This window comes from Pogoniulus pusillus, chromosome 10, assembly GCF_015220805.1.
Source record: "Pogoniulus pusillus isolate bPogPus1 chromosome 10, bPogPus1.pri, whole genome shotgun sequence".
NCBI lineage: Eukaryota > Metazoa > Chordata > Aves > Piciformes > Lybiidae > Pogoniulus > Pogoniulus pusillus.
The window spans coordinates 12877857-12888901 of record NC_087273.1 but is presented as its reverse complement, the minus strand read 5'-3'; positions in this window follow the sequence as shown (position 1 = coordinate 12888901).

The following is an 11045-nucleotide window of genomic DNA, read 5'->3' as shown; positions in this document are numbered from 1 at the left end:
CTCTTCTGTCTCAGACTTACCCACACTCAAATATTCATCATAGTATCATAGTATCATCAGGGTTGGAAGAGACCTCACAGATCATCAAGTCCAACCCTTTACCACAGAGCTCAAGGCTAGACCATGGCACCAAGTGCCACGTCCAACCTTGCCTTGAACAGCCCTAGGGACAGCGACTCCACCATCTCCCCAGGCAGCCCATTCCAGTGTCCAATGACTCTCTCAGTGAAGAACTTTCTCCTCACCTCAAGCCTAAATGTCCCCTGGCGCAGCCTGAGGCTGTGTCCTCTTGTTCTGGCGCTGGCCACCTGAGAGAAGAGAGCAACCTCCTCCTGGCCACAACCACCCCTCAGGTAGTTGTAGACAGCAATAAGGTCACCCCTGAGCCTCCTCTTCTCCAGGCTAACCAATCCCAGCTCCCTCAGCCTCTCCTCGTAGGGCTGTGCTCAAGGCCTCTCACCAGCCTCGTCGCCCTTCTCTGGACACGCTCAAGCATCTCAACGTCCCTTTTAAACTGGGGGGCCCAGAACTGAACACAATACTCAAGGTGTGGTCTAACCAGTGCAGAATACTGGGGTAGAATGACCTCCCTGCTCATGCTGACCACACCACTCCTGATGCAGGCCAGGATGCCACTGGCTTTCTTGGCCACCTGGGCACACTGCTGGCTCATGTTCAGGCAGGTATCAATCAGTACCCCAGATCCCTCTCTGTCTGGCTGCTCTCCAGCCACTCCGACCCCAGCCTGTATCTCTCCATGGGGTTGTTGTAGCCAAAGTGCAGCACCCTGCACTTGGAGCTATTGAACCCCATCCCATTGGACTCTGCCCATCTGTCCAGGCGAATGTCAGGGGCTGGAAGGGACCTTGAAAACTCATCCAGTCCAACACACCTGCCAGAGCAGGATTGCCTAGACCAGATCACACAGGAGAATGTCCAGGCAGGTTTAGAATATCTCCAGAGAGGGAGACTCCACAACCCCCCTGGGCAGCCTGTTCCAGTGTTCTGTCACCCTCACAGGGGTAGCAAAAACTGATCTCTGAATGTCTTTTCCTAAGGCTTGAGTTTCTGCAAAGCAGAAGTCATGGCTTCCAACTGTCAAATGCCACACAAGGTTGCTGATTAGCAATTCTCAGTACTGGTTCTTACACTCTGGCAAAACTACTTAGCTAATTCCTAATTAAGTCCTCCTCTTGGTTTATTGCTGAGGAGGAATAAAACTTACCCAAATTGAGCCTTGTTGTAGATATGACAAAGGTTTTATAGATCAAATTCTAATGAAAATTAGGCTGAAACTAATGACTTATAATTGGCACTTTTGGTTGAAAGATGTTTGAGCACTGAAATGAAAGCTATATACTTTGGCTTGGGTGGCTACCAGTCTCAATGGCTACCTGTAGTTGTCTTCAAATTATGTCACTCCTCTTGACACTTTTAATTCCTCTTGACATATCCAAAACCTTTCATGGCCATTTTTTATCTCCAAAGAGTTAGGGTCATAGAATCAACCAGGTTGGAAGAGACCTCCATGTTCATCCAGTCCAACTTAGCACCCAGCTCTATACAGTCAACTAGACCATGGCACTAAGTGCCTCAGCCAGGCTTTTCTTGAAGACCCCCAGGGACGGTGCCTCCACCACCTCCCTGGGCAGCCCATTCCAATGCCAATCACTCTCTCTGGAAAGAACTTCCTCCTAACATCCAGCCTATACCTCCCCCAGCACAACTTGAGACTGTGTCCCCTTGTTCTGTTGCTGGTTGCCTGGCAGAAGAGGCCACCCCCCCACCTGGCTACAACCTCCCTTCAGGTAGTTGTAGGCAGCAGTGAGGTCACCCCTGAGCCTCCTCTTCTCCAGGCTAAACAGCCCCAGCTCCCTCAGCCTCTCCCCACAGGGTTGTGTTCCAGGCCTTTCACCAGCTTTGTTGCCCTTCTCTGGACATGTTCCAGCACCTCAACATCTCTCTTGAATTGAGAGGCCCAGTACTGGACACAGCACTCAAGGTGTGGCCTGAGCAGTGCTGAGTGCAGGGGAAGAATAAACTCCCTTGTCCTACTGGCCACACTGTTCTTGATCCAGGCCAGGATGCCATTGGCTCTCTTGGCCACCTGGGCACACTACTGGCTCATCTTCAGCTACTATCTATCAGTACCCCCAGGTCCCTTTCCTCCTGGATGCTTTCCAGTTACTCAGTCCCCAGCCTGTAGCACTGCTTGGGGTTGTTGTGGCCAAAGTGCAGTCCTTGTTACTTCTATTAAAAAACCCCAACATATATGTTGTAGTTAGACTATCATGGTGAATCTACATCTCCAAGCATTTTAGAGTTCTGTGAAGCAGATTCTATGACATTGCAATGGAATTTTGCATGAGTTACCACAGCTAAACTCAGCTGTGCTGTCCAAGAGGCTGAAAACCAAAAATGAAGCATAGCTACATGTTTGAACTTCAAACCTGCCTTCAAAGGGGTGCCAACTGCTTGATATCTATTTGATTAAGAAAGCATCTGCTAAGATTAAGAAGGCTGCTTCAAGTTACAGAATAAATGCTTCCTGTGAAATAACGCTGAAGATTCAGAGAAATGCTTAGTTTGTGGAGGTTCCTGCTAATCTAAAGGACCTTAATAAAAAAGCATCAGTAAGCACTGAAAAGAAAATAATATTTGCCTCTAGTCCACCTCCATGCTGTTGAGTTCCTTGTGGGGACCTATTAATGTCTTCTCTGTCACGCAAAGGGAACAGTCATCAGTCCCCCATGATGGGAAGTCAATCCTGTGTGTCATGGAGGATGCATAGCAACATCTTTCTGCAAGCTATGAACTAGATAAAATCACCAGGTCTGACTGTAACAAGGGAGGTTTGGGTTTTAGCTCCCTTTTCCCTTCCCAAAAGCACTACCATCTGTCCAAGAAACTCAGGACAGCTGTGGTGTCCCATTCTTAACTGGGATTTACAGCTGCCGTTCCTCCTAGTCTCTCTAGACATATTTTTATCTTGAAGAATCACAGAATTGTCAGGGCTGGAAGAGATCTCAAGGACTATCCAGTTCCAACCCTGGGCAGGGACACCTCACACTAGATCAGGTTGCTTAGAGCTGAATTTGCCTGGCCTTAAACTTCCAGGGATGGGGCTTCCACCACCTCCCTTTGCAACCTGTTCTAGGTCTCACCACCCCTGCTGGCTCAAACCATGATTTGCATGCAACACTCATGGAACAGACTTGTACATTGTCAACTGAGAAGTAAGCAGATATATATATATATATATGTATGTATATCTGAGTACATGAACACCAGTTCCAAGAAACACATAATTAAAAAACATTAGTGTTTTAATGAGGCACCTTTTGAAGTTTTATGGCACCCATGTGGCTTGGGCATGTGTTTGGGTATTTAGCAATACCTCTCCTTCATGTAATGCATCTCTTTTTGGTTTTATTTCATAGGTAAGATTCAAGAAATAACCATCATAAATGTTACAGTGGCTTCATGTGGAGAAGTCTTTGAAATCATTTATTCAATGCAGTCTGTACTGTCCTGAGTTCCACAAGCTTTATTGTATGTTGCTCTTATGCCTCTCTTTCACCTTGTATACTTTCAGCTATTTCAAATACCAGTTTTTCTTCTTCAAATGAAAATCAGCAGCTGTCTGCTGGTAAGCATCATAGTAGTACATGCAGGTTAAGAATGTTTAGTTCACTTTATAACACAGTCTTGGTCTAAACTCTTTATGAAGCCATCGATTTGCTTTATCTGACTTGCATGGGTTTATGCCCAAGAAGTGCAGGAGGCTTCAGTAGTGGCAGATTGAGACCCTGCTTGCTCTTTGCTGCTGGAGAAAAAGCTTTTCCACAAGCCTGTATTGCAGCAGTGCTACAGAACACATGCTTGTCCTTATCCATAGCCATCCCATGAACTTGGAATCGTACAATCATAAGATGTTTTGAGTTAGAAGGGACCTTTAAAGGTCACCTATTTCACCATCCCTGCAGTAAGCAGGGTCATCTTTCACTAGATCAGGTTGTTCAGATCCCAATCTAACCTGGTCTTGAAATTCTCCAGGGATTGGACTTGTGTTGTCAGCAGGACCAGGGAAGTCATTTTTCCCCTCAGCAGTGGTTAGACCAATTATATAGAATACTGTGTCCAGTTCTGGGCCCCTCAAGCTCAGAAAAATGTTGAGGTGCTTGAATGTGTCCAGAGAAGGGCAGCAAGGCTGGTGAGGGGGCTGGAGCACAGCCCTGTGAGGAAAGGCTGGGGGTGTTCAGCCTGGAGAAGGAGGCTCAGGAGAGACTTATTGCACTCTACAACTACCTGAAGAGAGGTTGTAGCCAGATGGGGTTAGTCTCTTCTCCGAGGCACCCAGTGACAGAACAAGAGGACACAGTCTCAAGATGCATCAGGGCAGGTTTAGGATGGATGCTCGGAAGAAATTCCTCACAGCAAGAGTGATTGGCACTGGAATGGGCTGTCCAGGGAAGTGATGGACTCCATCCCTGGAGGTGTTTAAGAGGGAACTGGACGAGGCACTTGGTGCCATGGCTGAGTTAATTAGAAGGTGTTGGGTGATAGGTTGGACTTGATCTTAGATGTCTTTTCCAATCTGGTTAATTCTGGGACTTCTACCACCTTCCTGGGCAACCTGTGCTAGTGTTTTACCACCCCCATTGTGGAAAAAAACTTCTTCCTTATATCTATCTATAATAAATCTTTCTTTCTTTAAAATCATTACCGCTTGTTCTGTGGAACTTGTGCTCCTTGAGGTTAGCTACTGCACCCTGGACTAAGATTGTTAAACTGGAAGAGCAGAGTGGGCTGGTACTTTGCATGGAAGTGCTGTCCCAGGTATATTTCTCCATGGACACTGGGATTTTTCTGTTGCTCTTATGTGAGCAGTGTAGAACTGACTGACAGTTTCTTGCACAAGGGCATAGATTTAAATGCAAACTCATAATTCCTTATTCATTACAGAACTTGCTTCAGGACAGAGGGATACAATTTTCTCTGCACAGATGTGAGAATAGAAGGGGATTGGGGAGGAACTAGTGAAATTCGGGGATGAAAAATAACTGCATGCTTTCTCCTGAGCTTCCTAGAGCTTTCCTTTCACCAGCCTACAAATCTGATCTCTCTTTGTCTTTGCTCCAGCTGAACAAAGCATTGTGGCTTCTGGTGTTCAGCCATAAGCCTTATACAACTCTCTCTAAACTTACATTTCTCAACAACAGATAAATGAAAATTGTAGTGTAGGAGGGTATAAGGAAGGAGCAGCTTGTGTCTGGCATGTGGAATTAGTCACTGCTGGCAAATCACTGATTGAAATGTTATAGGAAGAGAGTCCCTGATAATAGAACAATATTGTATGATATTTCTTTTTAACAGAGAAAATATTCCTCTTTTTTGGTAAATCTAGTAAGAGATTTCAAACACTCCTTTGCTTTAGCTGCTTTAAGTCAAGAGCTTGTCTTTAATATTTTAATATCTCAACAGCTGATCTTGACCCAAGCCAGAAATAGTAATAACAGAAAATATTTGCTTGCCCCCAGCATTAGAATCAAAATTAACCTCATTGTGGGTTAATTCCTCATTTGGAGTGGGGCATGGTGCTTCAACATTCAGCCTGTCAAAGCAGGAGGAAATCATTCTGGTACTGTTGAAAGAAAAATTGCCTTTATCTAGCGTCTCTGCAGTTTTGTTTCATCTCCAGGAAGTTGTTTAAAGTCTTTGCACCCAACTCTGTTAATTAGTAAGATAGAGAACCCTTGAAGGGGAAGTGAATGTGTTGCATTCATGAATGATGTGAATTCATGGTGTAGGATTTGGGGAGTTGCCTTCAATGCTGTGTGGCTCCATGTCATGCCAAAGTATGTACTTCATTTGTGAAACGAGGTTTACGGAACTAGCTCTCCTCATCATGCTAGGTGATTTATTTAAGGATATAGATTCCACCAGTATAGTTCACAGTGCTTGGGTACCCATTGGAAAAGGCACATGGCCTCCTAAGACAAATCTGGAGGGGTTAGAAGAAGAAATGACACAAAAGTTAACTGAAGCTTATTCTGGTTTAGGAGTGCACAGAGTTCTTGGGTTTGCTTTAGTTTCTTGGAGTTTAAAATTCCTCTTTATTTTCCTTGTTTTAGGGCTAAGAGCATCAATACTGTACTAGCATTGAGGAGGATTCTTACTTTCAACTTGCAAAATAATTTCAAGTGTGAAAACTCCTCAGAGAGGGAAAATTAGGCTTTTCAGGGTGTGGGGGTTTTTTTCTTCTCTCTCAAAGCTTAACAATTTCAGATGAACATCCTGGAAAATATCACAGCTGTAGTTCAGCACCTCTACTTGCACACTTTTGGGGATATAGAATCAGGATTGGAAGGGACCACAAGGATCATCTAGTTCCAACCCCCTTACCATGGGCAGGGACACCCTACCCTACATCAGACTGGCCAGAGCCTCATCCAGCCTGGCCTTGCCCTCCAGGCATGGGGCCACAGCCACCTCCCTGGGCCACCCATTCCAGGCTCTCACCACTTTCATGGGGAAGAACTTCCTCCTCACATCCAGTCTGAACCTACCCACCTCTAGCTTTGCTCCATTCCCCCTAGTCCTGTCACTCCCTGATAGCCTAAAAAGTCCCTTCCCATCTTTTTGTCCTGTAGAAGCTATGATTTATTAAAATGAAGGGCCTAGGTGGGTGCCTAGGGTGGAGAAAGCAATTTCCCAAGGAAAAATTGGTCAGTCAAGATTTGCTATGGTATAAATGGCTAAAACTGTTAATGACAGTGTAGTGGCTATTACTTATCTGTTTTGATGTCAGTCTGCAGGTGATGGAGGTTCTTTCTGACAAAGTGAAAACACTTTGATGTTAAAAATGGTGTGAAGATATTTAACATTAACTCTCCCTCCCCAATCCCCCTTTTTGGTAATTCATTAATTCGTTGAAGCAGATCACATCACAGAGGGGCTACAGCCAGCCATTATTTTTGAGGTTTCTCCTGCTTACTACTTAGTTCTATTGTAGTGGTTCAGCACAGTGGTTGGTCTCTGTGGGGTTATGCTCATAGTTCTCATTCAGCTCAGCATGGAAAATATTGCTAAAGCTACTTGTGTGCTGTGTTTTAACTGCCAGGTAACAAAACTCTCATGGTACTGTGGTCCAGTTCTGGGCCACTCGAGGTAAGAAAAATGTTGAGGTGCTTGAATGTGCCCAGAGAAGGGCAGCAAGGCTGGTAAGGGGGCTGGAGCACAGCCCTGTGAGGACAGGCTGTGGGAGCTGGGGGTGTTCAGCCTGGAGAGAAGGAGTCTCAGGGGAGATCTTATTGGTCCCTACAACTACCTGAATGGAGGTGGTAGCCAGGTGGGGTTGGGCTCTTCTCCCAGGCACCCAGTGAAAGAACAAGAGGACACAGTCTCAAGCTGTGCCAGGGCAGGTTTAGGCTGGATGTTAGGAAGTTCCTCACAGCAAGAGTGATTGGCACTGGAATGGGCTGCCCAGGGAAGTGGTGGAGTCACCACCTCTGGAGGTGTTTAAGAAGGGGCTGGTCGAGGCACTTAGTGCCATGGTTTAGTTAATTAGAATGGTTAGGTGATAGATTGGACTGGATGACCTTAGAGGCCTTTTTCCAACCTGGTTAATTCTGTGGTTCTCTGGTAAAGCAGAAAGTTTCTGTTTCCTTCTACCTTGGAATTATAACCCAACACATGCAAATTTTGATCTCAAAATCTCTTCTGGACCACACTAAGTAGATTTTTTTTTTTTTTTTAAGATTAGTATCAGAGAGGATGAAGCCAAGATCTCATTTCTTATTCTTAGAGGTGGTGCTCTTAGGCCCCAGCTTTGACTGTACAGCTGTAATTCTAAATGACAAGTTCTGATGTGGTCAGGATGGAAGTCTCTGGTTCAGTCCCATGCACAAGTGAGAGGAATGTGGGCCACCATTGCCACCAGGGTCTGCAGAGGAGCAGTGAGCAGCATCTGAGTGACCTCTGGTTCACACAGCAGCAGCGCACACTCTCCTTCCCTTCGCTTCGCCTGCTAGCATGATTTATGCGGTCTGATTTGCTGCTGTCAGTTACCTCTGATTTGTGAACAAGCTGGAATGAGCCTCAGGGAGAGGGTGGGAAGGTGACAGAGGGATGCTTGAAAGAAAGGTTGCATACCTCCCCACTCTGAAAGGCTAAACATATAATCTTCCATAGGAGCTCTATAATTTCACAATCTTGCCTGGTCATCTGGTAGGAAGAAAAACTGCTAACTGATGACAGCTTTGAAAAAAGCAGTTGAAGAGTTTTCAGGGTTTATTTTTTTCCTACCTGCAGGTAGAAATCATAAGAAAGAGGAGGGTATGAGGAAGAAGCAGCTTGTGGAATTAGCATGTGGAATTAGTCACTGCTGGCAAAGCACTGATTGAAATGTTATAGGAAGAGAGTCCTTGATAATACAAACAACAAAGTAGTTTTTATTTCTATGTAAACTTGGAAGCCAAGGGGTAATTTATTTTCTTCTTCCTGATGGCTTGTTTGATGAGTTTATGGGCTTTGTGAAGGCTGTTCTGTCGAACCTCACTGGTCCTGTAAGCGTTGGTCTGTCAGGTTGCTCCCAAGGATGGCCTGGATGAGTGCCCCCACTTATTTCTCTATGGAAAGCCATTAGAATACCCTGAGACCTCCCAGTTCCCTACATGCTTCTTCACATCTTGGTGCCTATAAGTGTGAGCCTTGCCACCACCCCTCTGCAGCTTCCCTGGGCAAAACCCTTCAGATATCTGTGTTCTGTCATGGTTCAACCCATATAATATACATGACCATGCTTTCTTCAGTGAGGATGACCCTGCCTGACCCTTACCAGTATCTGTAGGCTTTCTGTAGCAGAAAGAGGCAGTGGCTGTAGAACTCCTGCATTTGCCTGCTGTGCTTAATGAATGTGAAGACCTGAAGCTTTTTCCCAAAGCAGCAGGTCAAAGGACCTGAGATGGGTCTGGTTCTAGGGTGGTTTCCTCCTGGTAACCCCTGAACTCTTTTTTTTTGTCCATATGTGCTTTTCTTTCACAGGCTGTGTGCAAGGGCTTGGCCCTTTCAGACAAGCCTGGAGGCACCCTGAAGCACCTTCAAGCTCTCAGCTGCAGAGCAGAGTGCCTTAGAGGGAGCTTCAAATGATGACTAATCCACATTTCCACTTTTGGAGACTTCTGTAAGGCTTGGTCTTCTGAAAACTTTGTTAAATAGATCTCATGCCCACATCACTGCTTAAAGAAGAATATGAAGCTTGTGTTGACATGATGTTAGGGGTTCAAAGGGGTGTGAAGAGATAGAGTCCAACCTCCCTGCCAGAGTAGGACCATAATCTAGCTCAGGTCATAGAATCAACCAGGTTGGAAGAGACTTCCAAGATCATCCAGTCCAACCCATTGCCCATCCCTGTCCAATCAACTAGACCTTGAAAGTCTCTAGAGAAGCAGACTCCAGAACCTCTTTGGTGAGCCTGTTCCAGTGCTCTGTGACCCTTACAGTAAAGAAGTTCCCTCTTGTGTTAAAGGGGAAACTTTAGCATCCTCATTAACCCTCTGGTCCATCTAACCCCAGCCCTCTCACTGATCCTTTATTTCATCCTTGTACTGCATGCAACAAGTTGACCACAACTTGCTTCAAATGCAAATTCAAGGAGAAGCTCCTTCTGAGGAAATTAAACATGATATTCCCTCACAAACAGACACACCTCATGCTATGAATGGTTTTTTTCCTGTAAGTGCTCCTTTGGTTCATCTGTTAACAGAAGAACTGCAGAAGTGCCATATCTAACCATTCCAAATATTTAAGCAGAGCCTAGAATGTGGGTTTGGCAGCACGTGGACTTGTTCCTGCAGGCTGGAAAACCATTGATTAAAGTGTTTTTTTCAGTGCCAGAGAATAAATATTCAACCCAAAAAGCTGAGAGTTTTCTAGAATGTGACAGACAGGCCAGGTTTACTTATCACCCACATAGACACGTGGGGCACCCAGCTCTTCTTCCTGTACCTCTGATGTGAAGTGAGAGTAGCTTCACACGTGTGAATGCTGTGGGCAGATTAAATCAACAGTTGCAGGCAGAATACAATGTTCTGGCATTTAATAAAGCACTGTACCAACAGAGCTCACCTTCATTAATGAAGAACCAAAGAAACATACTGAGTGATGTGCTATCTTTTCCATCATATTAGTCCCCATGAGACTTGCACAGCGGTTTTGTTATCCATCCTGTTTTCATAACTGAGGTTTTCAGCTGAAGCAGAGGGACAGAAGATGCCAAGTTCCTCTCCTGTTAGTGTTTGGGTATTTTTCTTCTCAAAAGTTTTCACTTCACTGCAAGTTTCTGTAAAGCAGACAACATTATCAGTTTTCAGTGGGATCAGCACTGAGAGGCTTGGAAGATGTCGGGATGGACATCTTGAATTGCAGGTCAAAATGCCTGCCTGTAGTGGTTTGGTTGTTCCCTGCCTCCCCTCCCCCCACTTTGGAAATCACCCAGACTAGACTCAGCTGTCTCTGGGAATTTGAATGAAGCTTATATTTACAGCTTAGCTCAATATACAAGCAGATATTTACAGTATATACAGTTATAGACAGAAATATACCTGGTAAAAGATAATACAGAAACACAATTCTTCTCCCAGAAACCTGAGTCCCCAGGAGGGGCTCCCAACCACCCTTCCACCGTCTCCCACCCCTCTCAACCTTACCCCAGTCCCAAGGAAAAATGGAGGTTCAGCCAGGGGGTTAGGAAGCAAAGTGGATTAATCAGACGTCAGAGAGGCTAGAGAGAGAAATGCAGCTCAGAGCTCCCAGGTAGAAGTGCCTTATCTATGCTTGGATTCTTGTTCTCATACCTCTCAGCAAGCCTATGAGTGAAGTAGATAGCACTGTTTCCCCTTCCCAGCCTGTGACCCAATTCTTGCCACCAAAACATTCTAGCTAGCTTCAAACTAGCACACTACCAGCTTGTCCAAGGGCTGAATGTGTCTACAGTAGAAGCAAATCAGCTGCAAATTACAGCAACGGGGACAATCTCTAGCATC